The sequence below is a fragment of the Eleutherodactylus coqui genome, chromosome 4 (genome assembly GCF_035609145.1).
Source record: "Eleutherodactylus coqui strain aEleCoq1 chromosome 4, aEleCoq1.hap1, whole genome shotgun sequence".
Lineage (NCBI taxonomy): Eukaryota > Metazoa > Chordata > Amphibia > Anura > Eleutherodactylidae > Eleutherodactylus > Eleutherodactylus coqui.
In genome coordinates, this window is record NC_089840.1 from 18,762,890 (window position 1) to 18,779,393 (window position 16,504).

The following is a 16,504-nucleotide window of genomic DNA, read 5'->3' on the forward strand; positions in this document are numbered from 1 at the left end:
GTCCCAAAGTTCCCAGGCGCATCCTCCAGCTAGGACACATCCTGAACCGAGGGGTAAACTTCTGATTTCAACATCATCTACAGCCAAGACCTGTAAAGGAAAGGTTACATTTCCTGGTTCAATGTCCACATTTACCCCGCTATCCTGCGGAGGGGTAAGGTCAGCTGGGTTTGCGCCAGCCTCTTTAGAAGGGGTTGTCATCTTCCCACACAAGATAGAATTAAAATACTTAAAAAGAAGGAGCTTCGTTGGATTCATACATTAGATACGTTAAGTCCCAAAGGTTTAAATCATGAGTACAATTCCAGCCAGTTCTTGTAGTCACTTGTATTTGATGTATCAGCATCTTCTATTTCTTTTTTATGGTTACTGTATATACGAGAGATTGTTATACAGTTTTTTAATATATTCTAATTCTTACATTTCAGATACAATTTGGTCTTGTCGTGACGATGATCCCTACGTCCGTTTATTGCGTCATATTTCTGGCAACATTGACTATGAATAACACATGTAAGGAGCGAAGCATTATGTATACGTACCAACTAACATACTTATATAATACAACAATGTTAGAAAAATAAATGTCACCGCGCTACAAGGTACTTAGTAATAATTGAAGAACACTATTCCTTTAGCGATGAGCGTAAAGGCCAGCGATAAAGTAAGAGAGACACTTACTGGGGAGGAGGGGGGTGTGTGGGAACATAAACCCCCTCCTTGAAGTGTAGACTCCAATCACAGAAGATGGTACACGCCGGTGTACTGGATAAATCCAAGGTATTTAATAATAATATTCCATCCACCGATTGTGGATAAACGTGTTATAAAGGCAACGCGTTTCGGTGTCTCAATGACACCTTTCTCATCCACAATCGGTGGATGGAATATTATTATTAAATACCTTGGATTTATCCAGTACACCGGCGTGTACCATCTTCTGTGATTGGAGTCTACACTTCAAGGAGGGGGTTTATGTTCCCACCCCCCCCCCCTCCCCAGTAAGTGTCTCTCTTACTTTATCGCTGGCCTTTACGCTCATCGCTAAAGGAATAGTGTTCTTCAATTATTACTAAGTACCTTGTAGCGCGGTGACATTTATTTTTCTAACATTGTTGTATTATATATTTCTTTGTGAGGGTTACCCTGCACTAGGGAACCCTTATGAATGTCCTGCAGCTCTTCGGTTAATACGCGGATTGGGTACTCACGGAACCCCTGTGAAGTGGAGTTTTTTTGAAAAACCTTGCGGCGCTTTCCCATCCTACACTCCAACATACTTATATGTTCCTGATGGCTTTAGTGCTAAAATTTAATTAAAGTGTATCATTTGATTGCATAATTATAGATTAAGTATACTGCGCATTGCGTTTGTGAAGCCATAGGACCCAATGTAACTATTCTTCGCGTGTATAAATAGTGATGCACTTTATACAGATATTAATTTACACACTCACACGGTATTAATAGTTCTGGGGCATCAATTTAATTATAGCATGTTGCTAAAAAAATTATATATCAACTTATTCTGCATTGCGGTGATGAAACTGCGAGCTCTGTTGCACTCACCGGGCGCTACTTTTTGCTCTGCGCATGCTCTAGAATGATTGATACATTGTATGTAATTATGGTGGAACACATTATGCAGTCCACGCGTAGCGCATGCGCTATTGAACAATGGGGCTGTAACATCGCGAGAGCACAGATCAGGTGATCGCGCTGTGCATCCTGGGACTTGCGTGTGCGCAGCAACGTTGCCTGGACGCTGGGACGGAGTGGAGACGCGCCATGACAAGCCCTTACACTGGCGCTGGTAAATATGGAGGGGGGATTGTTCGAAATCTGGGTTCTGATTTGTTGTCTGATTATGTATAATGTGCATATATATGTTCATGCACTGATTGTTTTTATACTTGAAAAAGACTTCTTGTCGAAACATTGTATCTTTTTCGTTTGGAGGAATAAGGCCTCCTGCACACGAGCGGAATTTCCGCTGCTGGAAGCCTGCATAGGATCGCATCGACAAACGCGATCCTATGCAGACGGACGCGATTTGGCCGCAAGCCAGCACATCAAACAGCTGGAGCCGCGGGTGCGGGTGAGTATGCGCTGTCCCTGCAGGCGCTCGGGTCGGATCCCGCGGCGAGAATTCTTGCCGCCGGATCCGACCCGCCCGTCTGCAGGCGGCCTAAAGGAAATACTTTTATAGCACCATACATGCTGCCACCATCTATTTGTTTCTACCAAACTAACAAAATGAGCCACACTTCAGTTCACATTCTTAGCCAACAAAAAAAAAAGAAAAAGCCTCAACACAAACTGATGACAACTTATCGTTGTCATCATCTTCCTGCTCATCTTTGTCTTCATCTTCTACTTCCTCCTCCTCATCTTCAGGATCTGGCTTCTTTTTGGATCCTGCTGGCCCGCCATGAACTTTGCCGCATCACTGTTGCCCGATATGCAGCAACATCCTTCTCATGTTTCTTGTGATCAGCCCGCATCTCTCCCAGTTTCTTCGCGGTATCACCAATTGACAAGACCGTGATTTTCACTCTTCATTTGGGGTCAATGCTCCGAACAGAAGAGGAAGAAGGCAGAGGACGGTTGTTTGGGTGCATTTGGATACTTCTTCTTTCCCCTCTCGTTCTTTGGTGGGACGTAGTTCTTCATTTCCCTCTCGTATCAGGCTTTGTTGCTTTGCCCATATCTTGGCCTTTTCCTTGGCAGACATGGTCTTCCACCCCTCTGAGCACTTCTTAGAAAACTCTGCAAAGTGAACAGAAGAGTCCGGGTGTTTCTTCTTGTGCTCCTCCCTGATAAGGGCCAATAGGGGCTGTAAAGAAATTAATAAATGTCGCTTATCATAAATAAGTACCGTATATATGCTTATCACTCTATTTTAGCAAAAAGAATATTTTAGCAATATATTGTATGTGTAACAGAAGTCATGACTGATTTTGAGGAAGTAACCTGTGGTTTCTGCCTACACTGAAGGTCTACGTCTGACCGAAGTGGAATCAGGAAGTTCTAAGGCCAGATGTCTCGGAAGACATAGCCTAACCGCAAAGAAGTTGCTAGCTCTTACATGTGAAATCAGCTATTTTCTTTAATGTCATTAAGTCATGTGTTTTTATCAGATGAATGTATGTATCATGAGGTTACTCCTTGTATTACCAGAGGTCGCATCCCTGCGTGGGCGATCTTCTATAAATACCAAGAGATGCAGATAATAAAATAGAGTCACTTGTTTCAAACCATATACTGTGTGTATAGGTCTGTGCATGGTCTCTCAAAAGGAGCGCTCCTCCTGCTTAGGTCAATTCGGAACCGACAACATAACTGATCAGTCTGTTTGAACAAATTAACCCTCGACAGTTCTTGGCGTCCAACTAGGGGGCGGGGCTTACCTTTACGGGACATCGCAACCAGTAGACTGAAACAAACTCCTGGCCCGTTGACGTGGATACTGGATTCGGAGACCCCAGACTAAAACACCGGTGTAACAGGTAAGAGCTTATCTTACTATTATACAGTCTGGATTCTTTTGATCTGTGTGTCTCTAACGGACTAGAGGTATGTTGTTGCCTGTTTCCTATATTTTCTGCCCCGTCCATATTTTAGAGTGAATAAGTTCATTTAACTGTCCTAGACGGAAGAACTCACTCATTGGGACTTAAAGAGTCATGTTGTCTGTATTGGAGATTGAAATAATTGTTATTGTTATAGTCTCATTTCTGGCAGTCATATTCTTACTCTGGATCTGTTATAATATTACTAAAAGTTCCCTAAGAGGCGAAGTCTGGTCTCCCCTGAATCCTAGTGTTTGAAGTTGACCACGTTTTAGTTCTGTAAATCTATTCCGGGACAGGGAACTGTGTGTTCCCAGATAATCTCAGTGATTATCTTAGTTTACTGTGTGAAATATACGTCCTGTATACTTAGTGAAGAATAGTTGGAAGTGGTCAAGATGGGGTCTGAACAATCTAAGATATATCAGACTCCTATTGAGATAATTAAAGATAGAGAAGGGGAGGACATTTGCAGACAAGCCTATAAAGTTTACAAACGTATAGGCCTTAAGAAGGCGGGAACATTCAATTATGAATTTTGGTCACAATATGAGGATAAGCATAGAAAGGAAATAAGAAATAAGGGTTTGGAAAAAGGCATGAAGGCTATTCTGGACTGCTCTAAAACAGCAGAAGACGAACACTGGGACTCCGAGTCCCGAGGCGAGGGCATTTTAGTTTATTGTCCTATGCCCCGGCCACCAATAGACGTTCCCATGGAAACCCCTACGGTTCCATTAGTCTCTCCTGTCGTCCCGGCCGTTCCACCAATGTCTCCTAATAATCCCTTTAATTCTCTGTATCCCAATTTGCCACCCCTGCCTCCTACGTATCCACAGGCTACTGCCCAGATGGATACACCTCCATACAGCCCTCAATCAGGATCCCCGAGCCCTGAAGTAAATAGAGGTCCGGCTTGGGACTGTCCACGTTGTGGTCAACAGAATGCCTGTTTTAAAGAACTCTGTACAGTATGTGGGACTCCACGTCCCAGGGATCAGTGTAGACAACCGATTCCCTTATTCCCAGTTACAACCTCCACTACCCATTATAGAGAACCAAACAGACCGAGTCCACCATTGGGCACGGTCAGACAAGAGGACACTGACAGACCATCGTCTTCTAATGACAGACCTACGGACGCACATAGACCAACTCCCGGGTCTACAGTCACTACATGGCGACCCTGGAGCGCCACAGACCAGATGGCACTGTGTCAGCAACTGCCCGATCCCCAGACAGAGCCAGCAGCTTTCCATAGAAAGTTGGAAGTCATACAGAAAAACTACTCTGCCACTTGGACAGACATGGAATGTCTTATGAATGTAAAATGTCCTCTGGGCCTTTACAATAGCATTGCCCAATTTTGTGGTCTTGAAGATCGCCCAGATGACCCCCAGACATTACTTAGTGGTACTCAATATGTGGACAAGGTTAAGACCTGGTTTAAGGATAAAGCCCAAGAGAGACGTACAGCCCTAACCCAGTGTAGACAGAACAAGGGCGAGTCTATTGAATGTTACTTTGGCCGTTTAGAGGAAGTTGGCAGAGATCTGGGTTTATATGATTGTCCAAAAGCAATACGTAATGCTGCTTTTTGTGAAGCCTTTATGCAAGGAATAGATAAGCGCCTGTCTGAACGCGTTAAAGCATGTACCCCCGATTGGCGACAGGCCAAACCGCGTGATCTATATAAGAAAGCTGTAGGATTTGTCATGGATACAGAAGACCACGCAAAGGGTGTTATGGTTAAACATTACACCATGGAGGGGGACACAGTCCGACTTAACGACCCCAGGCGGGAGACCCGTAAGTGTTATAACTGCGGGAAGACTGGACACTTGGCCCGTAATTGTAGAGCCCCTAAACGCCCTAGACAGAACATGTCAGACGAAAGGGGGCAACAGGGAAGTACGGCCAATACCACCTCATCCCGCCCACAGGGAAATAACGGGTATACCAATTACCAATGAAGGTCTGGCACTCCTTCCCCCGTGTCCCTTATAGTTACTGACGCACGTGGGCCACAAATTTTTCAGCCTCTAAAAATCCAGGGGAAGGAGGTGCCCTTTTTAATTGACACAGGGGCTACTAAATCATGTGTCAGTACCTCACAAGTCAATGACCTTAGTATTCCCCTCTCAGACTCCATAGCCATAGCCGTTGGAGTGTCCGGGGAACCAACACCCATGCGTGAGACCGAGCCCATAGAAGTCTCCTTTCAAGGGTCACGAGTCCTCACTCGCTTCCTGGTGTCACCCGCTGGGGATTGCATCATGGGAACCGATGTGATGGGACCCCTGGGGTGCTGTATTCAGCTCCATCCTTCCGGTGAGGCTCATGTCAGTACCTCTGCGGCCGACCACCAAGTATTCTGTCTCATGGCAGCAGACTTGGTCACTCCGCCTCCTTCTTGTACTGTATATGTGTTGACCCCAGAAGATACACAGGTTCTCTCAGCAGTGCCAGAGACCCTTTGGGCAAAAGGGAAGACAGACTTGGGCCATCTCCACGTACCCCCAGTCATGGTATATCTCAAAGATGGGGAAAAAGCCCCCATGATCCGCCAATATCCCCTAGCCATGGCACAGGAAGACGCAATAGCCTCCACTATTACAGAGTTATGTGCCTTGAATGCTTTAAAACCTTGCGTCTCACCCGCTAACACGCCACTCTTCCCGGTTAAAAAGAAAGGGAAGAAAGGTGAACCTGATACCTACCGGATGGTTCACGATCTAAGAGAAATCAATAAGGTGACCATCCTAGAAACACCTTTGGTCCCCAACCCTTACACTCTGTTGTCCACCATACCATCCGGAACCTGTTGGTACACTCTGATCGATTTAGCCAATGTATTTATGTCCGTCCCGATCCACCCCGATTGCCAGTACCTGTTCGCCTTCACGTTCCGAGGAAAACAGTACTGCTGGACTGTCCTACCACAAGGGGCACAAAACAGCCCAAATCAATTCACCCGATGTATGAGGCTTGTACTTGATGCATGGACGGTCCCACCAGGTGTGGCCCTGCTTCAGTATGTTGATGACCTCCTACTGTGTGCACCGGACAGACCCACCTGCGTTGCGGCCTCACTCAGCCTTCTTTGTTTTCTTGCAGACAGTGGGTGTAAAGCCAGTAAAGACAAATTACAGTTTTGCAAATCTCATGTTGTGTTTCTTGGTCACTGCCTAGGTCCTGGTACAAAACACCTCACGCCAGAACGTACCAAGGTGGTGGAGGACATGCCACTCCCTACCTCCCATGCTCAGTTGCGGACATTTCTGGGGTTAGTTTCATATTGTCGGCCGTGGATTCGCTCTGCCTCCATGACCATGCAGCCTCTGTACGACTGCCTGAGTTCCAAGCCATTTGCTTTGTCTCCGGAAGCCGAGTCAGCTTTCCATCAGCTGAAAATACAGATTACCAGTGCTCCAGCACTGGGTCTGCCAGACTATGATAAACCCTTCCAGATGTTCGTGACTGAGATGGCGGGACATGCTACTGCCGTCCTCACACAAGAGCATGGTGACAAAAAGCGCCCTGTAGCATACTACAGTGCACATCTTGATGCAGTAGCCAGGGGTTCACCCTCCTGTGTAAGAGCAGTTCTGGCTGTACAAGCACTACTTGAGAAAGCTTCTGAGGTGGTCCTAGACTACCCTCTTGTGGTCCTCACGCCCCATGACGTACATGGAATTCTGACACAGGTGAGCCGTAGACATCTTTCTCTTGCTAGACAGGTCGAAATGGAACTTGCAGTACACTCTTCATCCAATGTCTCATTTCAACGTTGCACAACTTTGAATCCGGCCACCTTACTGCCATTAGGTGACAGTGATTCAAAAGGGGGAGTAAGCACAGGGGATCAACTTTTTGTCAATTCCCTAGGCGAAGAGGAAGCTTTTGACACCGAGCACCAGCATGACTGTGCTGCTCTGATGGAGCAGGAGACAGCTGGATTTGCTCATGTCACAGATAAGCCTCTCCTGAACCCCCACCTTGAAATGTTTGTGGATGGATCACGATACCAGAATGAGATGGGCAGATTTGTGACAGGGTTTGCTGTAGTATCAATGAATGAAGTACTGATAGGCCGCGCCTTGCCCCCACATATGTCAGCACAGGAAGCGGAGCTGTGCGCTCTGACCGAGGCCTGCAAGTTAGCCCGGGGAGTCACTGCTAATATCTACACGGACTCCAGGTACGCGTTTGGCGTTGCGCATGACTATGGGCCGATTTGGCGCGCGCGGAGCTTCCTAACAGCTCAAGGCAGACCGATAAAGAATGGTGAGGCAGTAAGTAATTTAATGTCAGCTATCATGCTCCCGAAGCAGGTAGCCATAATAAAGGTAAAGGCACACACCCGAGGGGACTCCTTGGAAAGCAGAGGCAACGAGAAGGCAGACGGAGCAGCAAAGGCTGCAGCCCTGCTGGACTGGAGGGCACCCGTGTGCAGAGTTCAGACCAGGTCCTGCCCAGCGGAGGAGGATCCTGATCCCCCTGCCAAGGACCAGACCCTCTCTGTCCCACCACAGAAGGAGGTGGACCTACTCCCCTCAGGGCAAGAGCAGGAGCGCTGGGCAAGTGCAGGGGCAGTAAAAGGAAATGAAGGTTGGATGATGGGTTTCCGTATGTGTTTACCTGCGGCTGCCTATCCTAGTATGGCCCTTTTGGCTCATGGAAAGGTGCACGCTTCTCGTAATGCCATGGTAGCCCTGGTGGAGAAAATGTGGTACGCTCCGGGATTTGACAGGATGGCAAAGGCATACGTCAAGGCTTGTGAAATCTGTGCACTACACAACCCCGGTCAAGTAGTAAAGACCCCTCGGAAGTGCACTCCGCGACCTTTGTACCCCTTCCAGAGACTACAGATAGATTACATCCAGCTGCCCAGATCAGGAAGGTATGAGTATGTCCTGGTATGCATTGACCTCTTTTCCGCGTGGCCCGAGGCCTACCCGGTCACGAAGGCCACTGCCCAGGCCACTGCAAAAAAACTTGTGTCAGAGTTAGTGTGCAGATTTGGGGTACCAGAGACCATTGAGAGCGACCGTGGTACTCACTTCACTGGTGAGGTGATGAAGGAAGTCATGTCCGCCTTAGGAGTAGAACAGGCCTTTCACACCCCCTATCATCCGCAGAGCTCCGGAAAAGTAGAAAGACTCAATGGCACCCTCAAACTTAAGATACAGAAAGCCATGGTTGAAACAGGAAAACCTTGGCCCGAGTGCCTACCTCTGGCCCTCTACTCAGTACGAACCACGCCAAATAGGAAAACAGGACTGTCTCCTTATGAGATTCTCTTTGGCTCCGTGCCCAGGTTAGGACTGTATCACCCCCAAGCTCTATCCCTGGGTCATGATAAAGTTACTTCCTTTGTGCAGGATTTATGCCAAAAGCTAAAAATAACACACGACCTAGTCTTCTCTTCTATTCCAGACCCTGATAGTTTGGAAGGATCCCACTCTCTGAATCCCGGAGATTGGGTGGTGGTAAAGAGACACGTCAGAAAGACTTTGGAACCTCGCTTTGACGGACCATACGAAGTGCTGTTAACCACTCCCACCTCGGTCAAGCTAGAAGGCAAACCCACTTGGATCCATGCCTCACACTGCAAGAAAGTTCCAACGCCTCAGCACCACGAGGGGGGTGGAGAGTAAGCCCAACCCAGGGTGGGGGAGGAGGATGGCAACCTGGACACCAGCATTGATAGTCTGGATAGGTGTATTATTTACCCTTTGTTTTCTTGGACTACTCTCTTTTCGGGACAATTCTTCATCAACTGTCGATGTAAGAAGAAGATGGACTGTTTGGGCGGAAGGACACCCCAACATGTGGGAATACTTTGCAAAGGACGTACTGAATATTTCCCACATGTGCATGCCCAACCTGCGGAGTGGGGAAGATATTTTACGGACTTGCTTACTGTCTATCCCCACTCCAATAAAGACACTTCGCGATATATATTCAATAGTGCATAACGATAGTGATGTGGAGGAGAGCAATGTCATTCAGGAGAATACCTTTCTTAATGTATATGAATATTGTTCTATTGTGATGCGGTCAAACATACACTTTATGTTTCACATAAATGATAAGAGATTTGTTTAGATTCATGAAAACAATAATACATTTTAAAAAGTCAGATGTCGGCTGTGATCTTGGGACTTGTTCCGATCGCCATATTTGGGGTCAGGAAGGAATTTTTCCCTTTTATACAAGGATAATTGGCTTTTTCCTAAAAGGGTTTTCGCCTTCCTCTGGATCAACTCAGCCTCAGAATTCCCCATAATTGTCATTCCTGTGTGTGACTTCCTGATGTCCAAAATGGGGGAATGATAAGGGCCAATAGGGGCTGTAAAGAAATTAATAAATGTCGCTTATCATAAATAAGTACCGTATATATGCTTATCACTCTATTTTAGCAAAAAGAATATTTTAGCAATATATTGTATGTGTAACAGAAGTCATGACTGATTTTGAGGAAGTAACCTGTGGTTTCTGCCTACACTGAAGGTCTACGTCTGACCGAAGTGGAATCAGGAAGTTCTAAGGCCAGATGTCTCGGAAGACATAGCCTAACCGCAAAGAAGTTGCTAGCTCTTACATGTGAAATCAGCTATTTTCTTTAATGTCATTAAGTCATGTGTTTTTATCAGATGAATGTATGTATCATGAGGTTACTCCTTGTATTACCAGAGGTCGCATCCCTGCGTGGGCGATCTTCTATAAATACCAAGAGATGCAGATAATAAAATAGAGTCACTTGTTTCAAACCATATACTGTGTGTATAGGTCTGTGCATGGTCTCTCAAAAGGAGCGCTCCTCCTGCTTAGGTCAATTCGGAACCGACAACATAACTGATCAGTCTGTTTGAACAAATTAACCCTCGACATCCCTACAGGTCAGCACGAAGTAGGCATGGAACAACATCTTCCACTGAGGTTTATTAGGATCTCCTTCCCCATGTTGTACCTGAGCTGTGAGGCAGTAGACCCTGACCACTCCGGGTAAGTTCCTGACTAGAGATGAGCGAACGTACTCGGATAAACACTACTCGTCCGAGTAATGTGCCTTATCCGAGTACCGCTGTACTCGTCCTGAAAGATTCGGGGCGCTCCGCTGCTGACAGGTGAGTCGCAGCGGGGAGCGGGGCAGAGCAGGCGGGAGAGAGGGAGAGAAAGATCTCCCCTCCGTTCCTCCCCGCTCTCCCCTGCAGCTCCCCGCTCCGCAGCGCGTCCCGAATCTTTCAGCACGAGTACAGCGGTACTCGGATAAGGCACATTACTCGGACGAGTAGTGCCTATCCGAGTACGTTCGCTCATCTCTATTCCTGACTCAATTGCTTGAACTAGAACAATGGGGTCTATTTCAGTGCAAGTTTTGTGCACAAAACCTGCCTGTGTGAATGCACCCCATGGCTTCTTTCACACCATATCTGCAGTGTATATTTACCGTATACAGATCCATTGACCACCAGTTCCTTGGATCCACCAGGCAGAGGCTAATTTGGCCTTCATTCTGATGGTTTCCATTAAGGTTCACATTTTTTACTGCACAGAGGAATCCAGTAAAAAAACATATTCTGTGCTGTATAGTTTTTTTCCAATGCAGGCGATGGTTGATGGATATCACTAAGCGGCATCCGTTAAACATACGTATATGTCCAGGTTTTCCATCATGGCTCCTTCCAGAGGAAACCTCAGGGGTGCACAAAATCACGAGGTGAAGAGATCTTTAGGCACTGTCAGTCAACTGAATGAGGAAATCGTGCAGCAACCAGAAGCAGCTCCCGGCACATCCTGATTCTTGACATCCTCCTCTGACCCCTTTTGGTAACAAGCTGTTCCCATCTACAGGATCTCCTTTCACTGGATGTTTTTACTCGATCACGCCATTCTCAGTATACTCTCCACACCGTTATACAAGAAACCCCCTGCGGTTGGCAGCGAGGCCACGTGATTTTATGCTCCGGTGTCACGGGGAGAATTACCATACAGGGAAGCGCCAATCATGAGAGGGACAGTGTTTCTAATAACGTGGTCATTCAGCATACAGGGTACTGGTACACCAACAGTTAATCTCGGCCATCATTACTCCACGCAGCGGTGTTACATCTGTTATGTCAACCACAAAATAGAGAGAAAACACATCTATCCACTAATCTGTTTTGCTCCGACGTAACGCGACTGTTTGTGCCACAATTTATCGTATGGCAGCTTTGTCTTCGGCTAAAGCAATAAATGATGCGCCGCGTACGACGGCCGGAGACACAAGCCGCAGACTTGGGACATCAATTTCATTATTCCCCTCAGCCGCCATGACATTTGCATAAAAATCGGAAGGTCGTGACCTCCACCGTCTTTATCTCTCTGAGGGAAAATGAGTTTCCGTCCAGAGCCATAAATATTCAGGTGCTTTATTGGAAAAAGTTTAGGAAATAAAGCGCGTGGGGCTCGCTGCGCTCCGCCGGCAGAGGAGTTGTACCCAAACTCCATAAATATGAAAGTTCAGGGGAGAATTACATGAAATATTTAGCACCAGAATAAGCTGAGTGAGGAGCGGCAGACGGAGCGGTCGCTGTAATGAATGGGGCGCCACCTCCAAACTATTAGACAATTAACCCCTTAGTGACATCCAATGCGCAGTTCCACTAACCCCACTAATGGGTTTTAAACCTACACATATTTTTTTAAGGCGGTGGCTTAGCTGATTACTGACAGCCAGGCTCCTGCTCTAACCAACAGGAGAGGGGAAACCTCAGATCCTGGCATATAACCGATTACATGCCACAATCAATGGCAAATGCTGCATGTAAGCTGATGGCTAGTGGAGGAGCTCCTCCTGTCAGCCATTAGCACCCTGCAGTGTGATGATAAAGTATCAATGGGTTCCCATGGCAGCCAGAAGCTTGATAAAGGCCTTCATGTCTGTCATGTAACTCAACCTATTAGACCCCCCCCCCTCTGGCAGAGTCTAATAGGCTGCTGTCATACGCTTAGTAGAATGCACTTAGGCCTCTTGTCCACGGGACCCACGGATATTTCAAGTGGATTTCCGCAGCGGATGCAATGGATTTTTTTTCCTTGTGGGAGATCGTGGATTGCGGATTTTGTCTGCGTGGGTGTATGTGGATGCACTGTGGATCATCCGCACCTTTTCCCCACCTCCCTAATTGCTTTTTACCTTCTAATCCGCAGCGGATCCTAAGCTCCCATAGCGATGAATGGAGCCAGATCCGTGCGTGATCCGTGGTAACAGGGAGCATGCTGCGATTTATTATCCACGTGTGGCATCCGCAAATCATTTAAAATCAAATCTGCAGGACTTAAATGAAGTGCGGCTGCCCAATGCTTCTCTATGGCCTGACTAGGCCTGCGGATCACCCGCCGGATTCCATAAATGAAATCCACCCGTGGACATTGGGCCTGAATGGGATTGCATTGTTATTGCAGTGTACTATCTTCAAGTCACCTTGAGGGGCTAAAAAATAAAGTCAAAAGAAGTTTAAAAAATCTTGTAAGCCTTTGTGTCCACCTATCTTCCCATAGACTGTAAGCTCTTGTGTCCCCCCTATTTCCTCATAGACTGTAAGCTCTTGTGTCCCCCTATTTCCTCATAGACTGTAAGCTCTTGTGTCCCCCCTATTTCCTCATAGACTGTAAGCTCTTGTGTCCCCCCTATTTCCTCATAGACTGTAAGCTCTTGTGTCCCACCTATTTCCTCATAGACTGTAAGCTCTTGTGTCCCCCCTATTTCCTCATAGACTGTAAGCTCTTGTGTCCCCCCTATTTCCTCATAGACTGTAAGCTCTTGTGTCCCCCCTATTTCCTCATAGACTGTAAGCTCTTGTGTCCCCCCTATATCCTCATAGACTGTAAGCTCTTGTGTCCCCCTATTCCCTCATAGACTGTAAGCTCTTGTGTCCCCCCTATTTCCTCATAGATTGTAAGCTCTTGTGTCCCCCTATTTCCTCATAGACTGTAAGCTCTTGTGCCCCCCTATTTCCTCATAGACTGTAAGCTCTTGTGCCCCCCTATTTCCTCATAGACTGTAAGCTCTTGTGCCCCCCTATTTCCTCATAGACTGTAAGCTCTTGTGCCCCCCCCTATTCCCTCATAGACTGTAAGCTCTTGTGCCCCCCTATTTTCTCATAGACTGTAAGTTCTTGTGTCCCCTCTATTCCCTCATAGACTGTAAGCTCTTGTGTTTCCTATTTCCTCATAGACTGTAAGCTCTTGTGTCCCCCTATTTCCTCATAGACTGTAAGCTCTTGTGTCCCCCCTATATCCTCATAGACTGTAAGCTCTTGTGTCCCCTATTTCCTCATAGACTGTAAGCTCTTGTGTCCCCCTATTTCCTCATAGACTGTAAGCTCTTGTGTCCCCCTATTTCCTCATAGACTGTAAGCTCTTGTGCCCCCCCCCTATTTCCTCATAGACTTTAAGCTCTTGTGTCACCCTGTTTCCCCATAGACTGTAAGCTCTTGTGTCCCCCTATTTCCTCATAGATTGTAAGCTCTTGTGTCCCCCTATTCCCTCATAGACTGTAAGCTCTTGTGTTCCCCTATTCCCTCATAGACTGTAAGCTCTTGTGCCTCGCCTGTTTCCCATAGACTGTAAGCTCTTGTGCACCCCTATTTCCTCATAGACTGTAAGCTCTCGTGTCCCCCTATTTCCTCATAGACTGTAAGCTCTTGTGCACCCCCCTATTTCCTCATAGACTGTAAGCTCTTGTGCCTCGCCTGTTTCCCCATAGACTGTAAGCTCTTGTGTCCCCCTATTTCCTCATAGACTGTAAGCTCTTGTGCACCCCCCTATTTCCTCATAGACTGTAAGCTCTTGTGCCTCGCCTGTTTCCCCATAGACTGTAAGCTCTTGTGTCCCCCTATTTCCTCATAGACTGTAAGCTCTTGTGCCCCCCCCCCATTTCCTCATAGACTGTAAGCTCTTGTGTCCCCTATTTCCACATAGACTGTAAGATCTCGTGTCCCCCTATTTCCTCATAGACTGTAAGCTCTTGTGCCCCCCCCCCTATTCCCTCATAGACTGTAAGCTCTTGTGCCTCGCCTGTTTCCCCATAGACTGTAAGCTCTTGTGTCCCCCTATTTCCACATAGACTGTAAGCTCTTGTGTCCCCCTATTTCCTCATAGATTGTAAGCTCTTGTGTTCCCCTATTTCCTCATAGACTGTAAGCTCTTGTGCCCCCCTATTTCCTCATAGACTGTAAGCTCTTGTGTCCCCCCACTTCCTCATAGACTGTAAGCTCTTGTGTCCCCCTATTTCCTCATAGATTGTAAGCTCTTGTGTCCCCCTATTTCCTCATAGATTGTAAGCTCTTGTGTCCTGCTATTTCCTCGTAGCTTGTAATCTCTTGTGTCACATGGTCGCTGGCTCCTATAGTAGAAGAAACACTTCCACTTTTACTTCTTAGTACATGGCGCTCATTGAGTGCTATGTAATTGAGAAATGAGACGGCAGAAGTGGTTAAAAGCCGCTTCTCCTCCGGGTTCTCAGCTGTCACTAACAGCAGAGAACTCTACCTGCTTCTGCTTGTTTGTAGCAGCAGAGGCTTTAATCCTGCGCCGTATTTTTTGCTATCGGCGGAGATTAAAGCCCAGGACCAAGTGCCGTATATTTACCCCGCTTGGTACTTAAGGGGTTAATACACACTATAGCTTCATCTTGGTCACACATGTCAAACATAAGGCCTTTATGTTGATCCCAGATTGCCTGCTCTTTTATGTGGCTTGCTGCATTCCACTTACCTAGCCTTCAGTTCGGGTGTCATGGCGGCACTGCAGACTCTGTGACCGCTGACCTCTCCTCCCGGTGTCTGCATGCTCCATCCTGTACACAGGGCAGACGCCGAGGGGAGAGGTCAGCGGTCACTGACTCAGCAGTGGCTGCCGCCGCTGCCAGGTCGGGGCTGAAGGCTAGGTAATTGGAATTCCTGTTGGGATGCTGGCTGTCCAGAGGGCAATAGGAGGTCGCTATCACTTCTGTACTTACCATGGGGGTCAATTATTACTACTGGGGCCAATATAAGTGGACACTAGTACTACTGGGGCCACTATAGAGGACCCTATTACTGCTGGGGCCACTATGGGGCACCCTAATACTACTGGGGCTAATATAGAGGTCACTATTATTGCTAGGGTCACTTTGGGGTTCAGTGGTTCACTATTATTTCTGGCCCACTATGGGGAACACTATTACTACTGGAGCCACCATGTTGGTCACCATTATTACTGAGGTTACTATGGGGGTCATTCACTACTGGGGCCACTATAGAGGACCCTATTACTAATGGAACCAGTATGGGAGTCACTATTATTACTAGGGTCACTTTGGGGTTCACTACTATTTCAGGGCCACAATTTGGGGACACTATTACTACTGCGGTCACTATAGGAGTCACTATTATTCCTGGAGCCACTATGGGGGACCCATCTCTACTGGGACCATATTGGAGGTCACTACTATTATTAGGGTCACTATCGGGGACATTATTCCTACAGGGGTCACTATGGGAGCGCTATTACTATTGGGGTCACTATGGGGAATACTATTACTACTGGGGCCACTATGGGGCTCACTATTATTACTGGGGTCTTTATGGGGGTCCCCCATTATTACTGATACCACTATGGGGGTCACTATTATTACTGGGGTCTTTATGGGGGTCCCCCCATTACTACTGATACCACTGTGATGGTCACTATTATTACTGGGGTTATTGTGGGGGGCACTATTACTACTGGGGCTACTATGGGAGACTATTACTACTGGGACCATTATGGGAGTGACTAGAATTACTGGGTCCACTATGAAGGTCCTTATTACTATACAGTCTTACAATTACAATCGGCCCTTTGAAGGCTGAAGTGGCCCTCGGGGAACATGAGTTTGACACCTCTGATCTAGAAGT

At 47.0% G+C, this 16,504-nt stretch overlaps 1 pseudogene; it reads right to left on the minus strand.

Annotated features, from left to right (window-relative positions):
• Positions 1–2,281: 2,281 nt before the first annotated feature.
• On the minus strand, positions 2,282–15,364 carry LOC136626444 (high mobility group protein B2 pseudogene; annotated as a pseudogene).
• Positions 15,365–16,504: the final 1,140 nt, after the last annotated feature.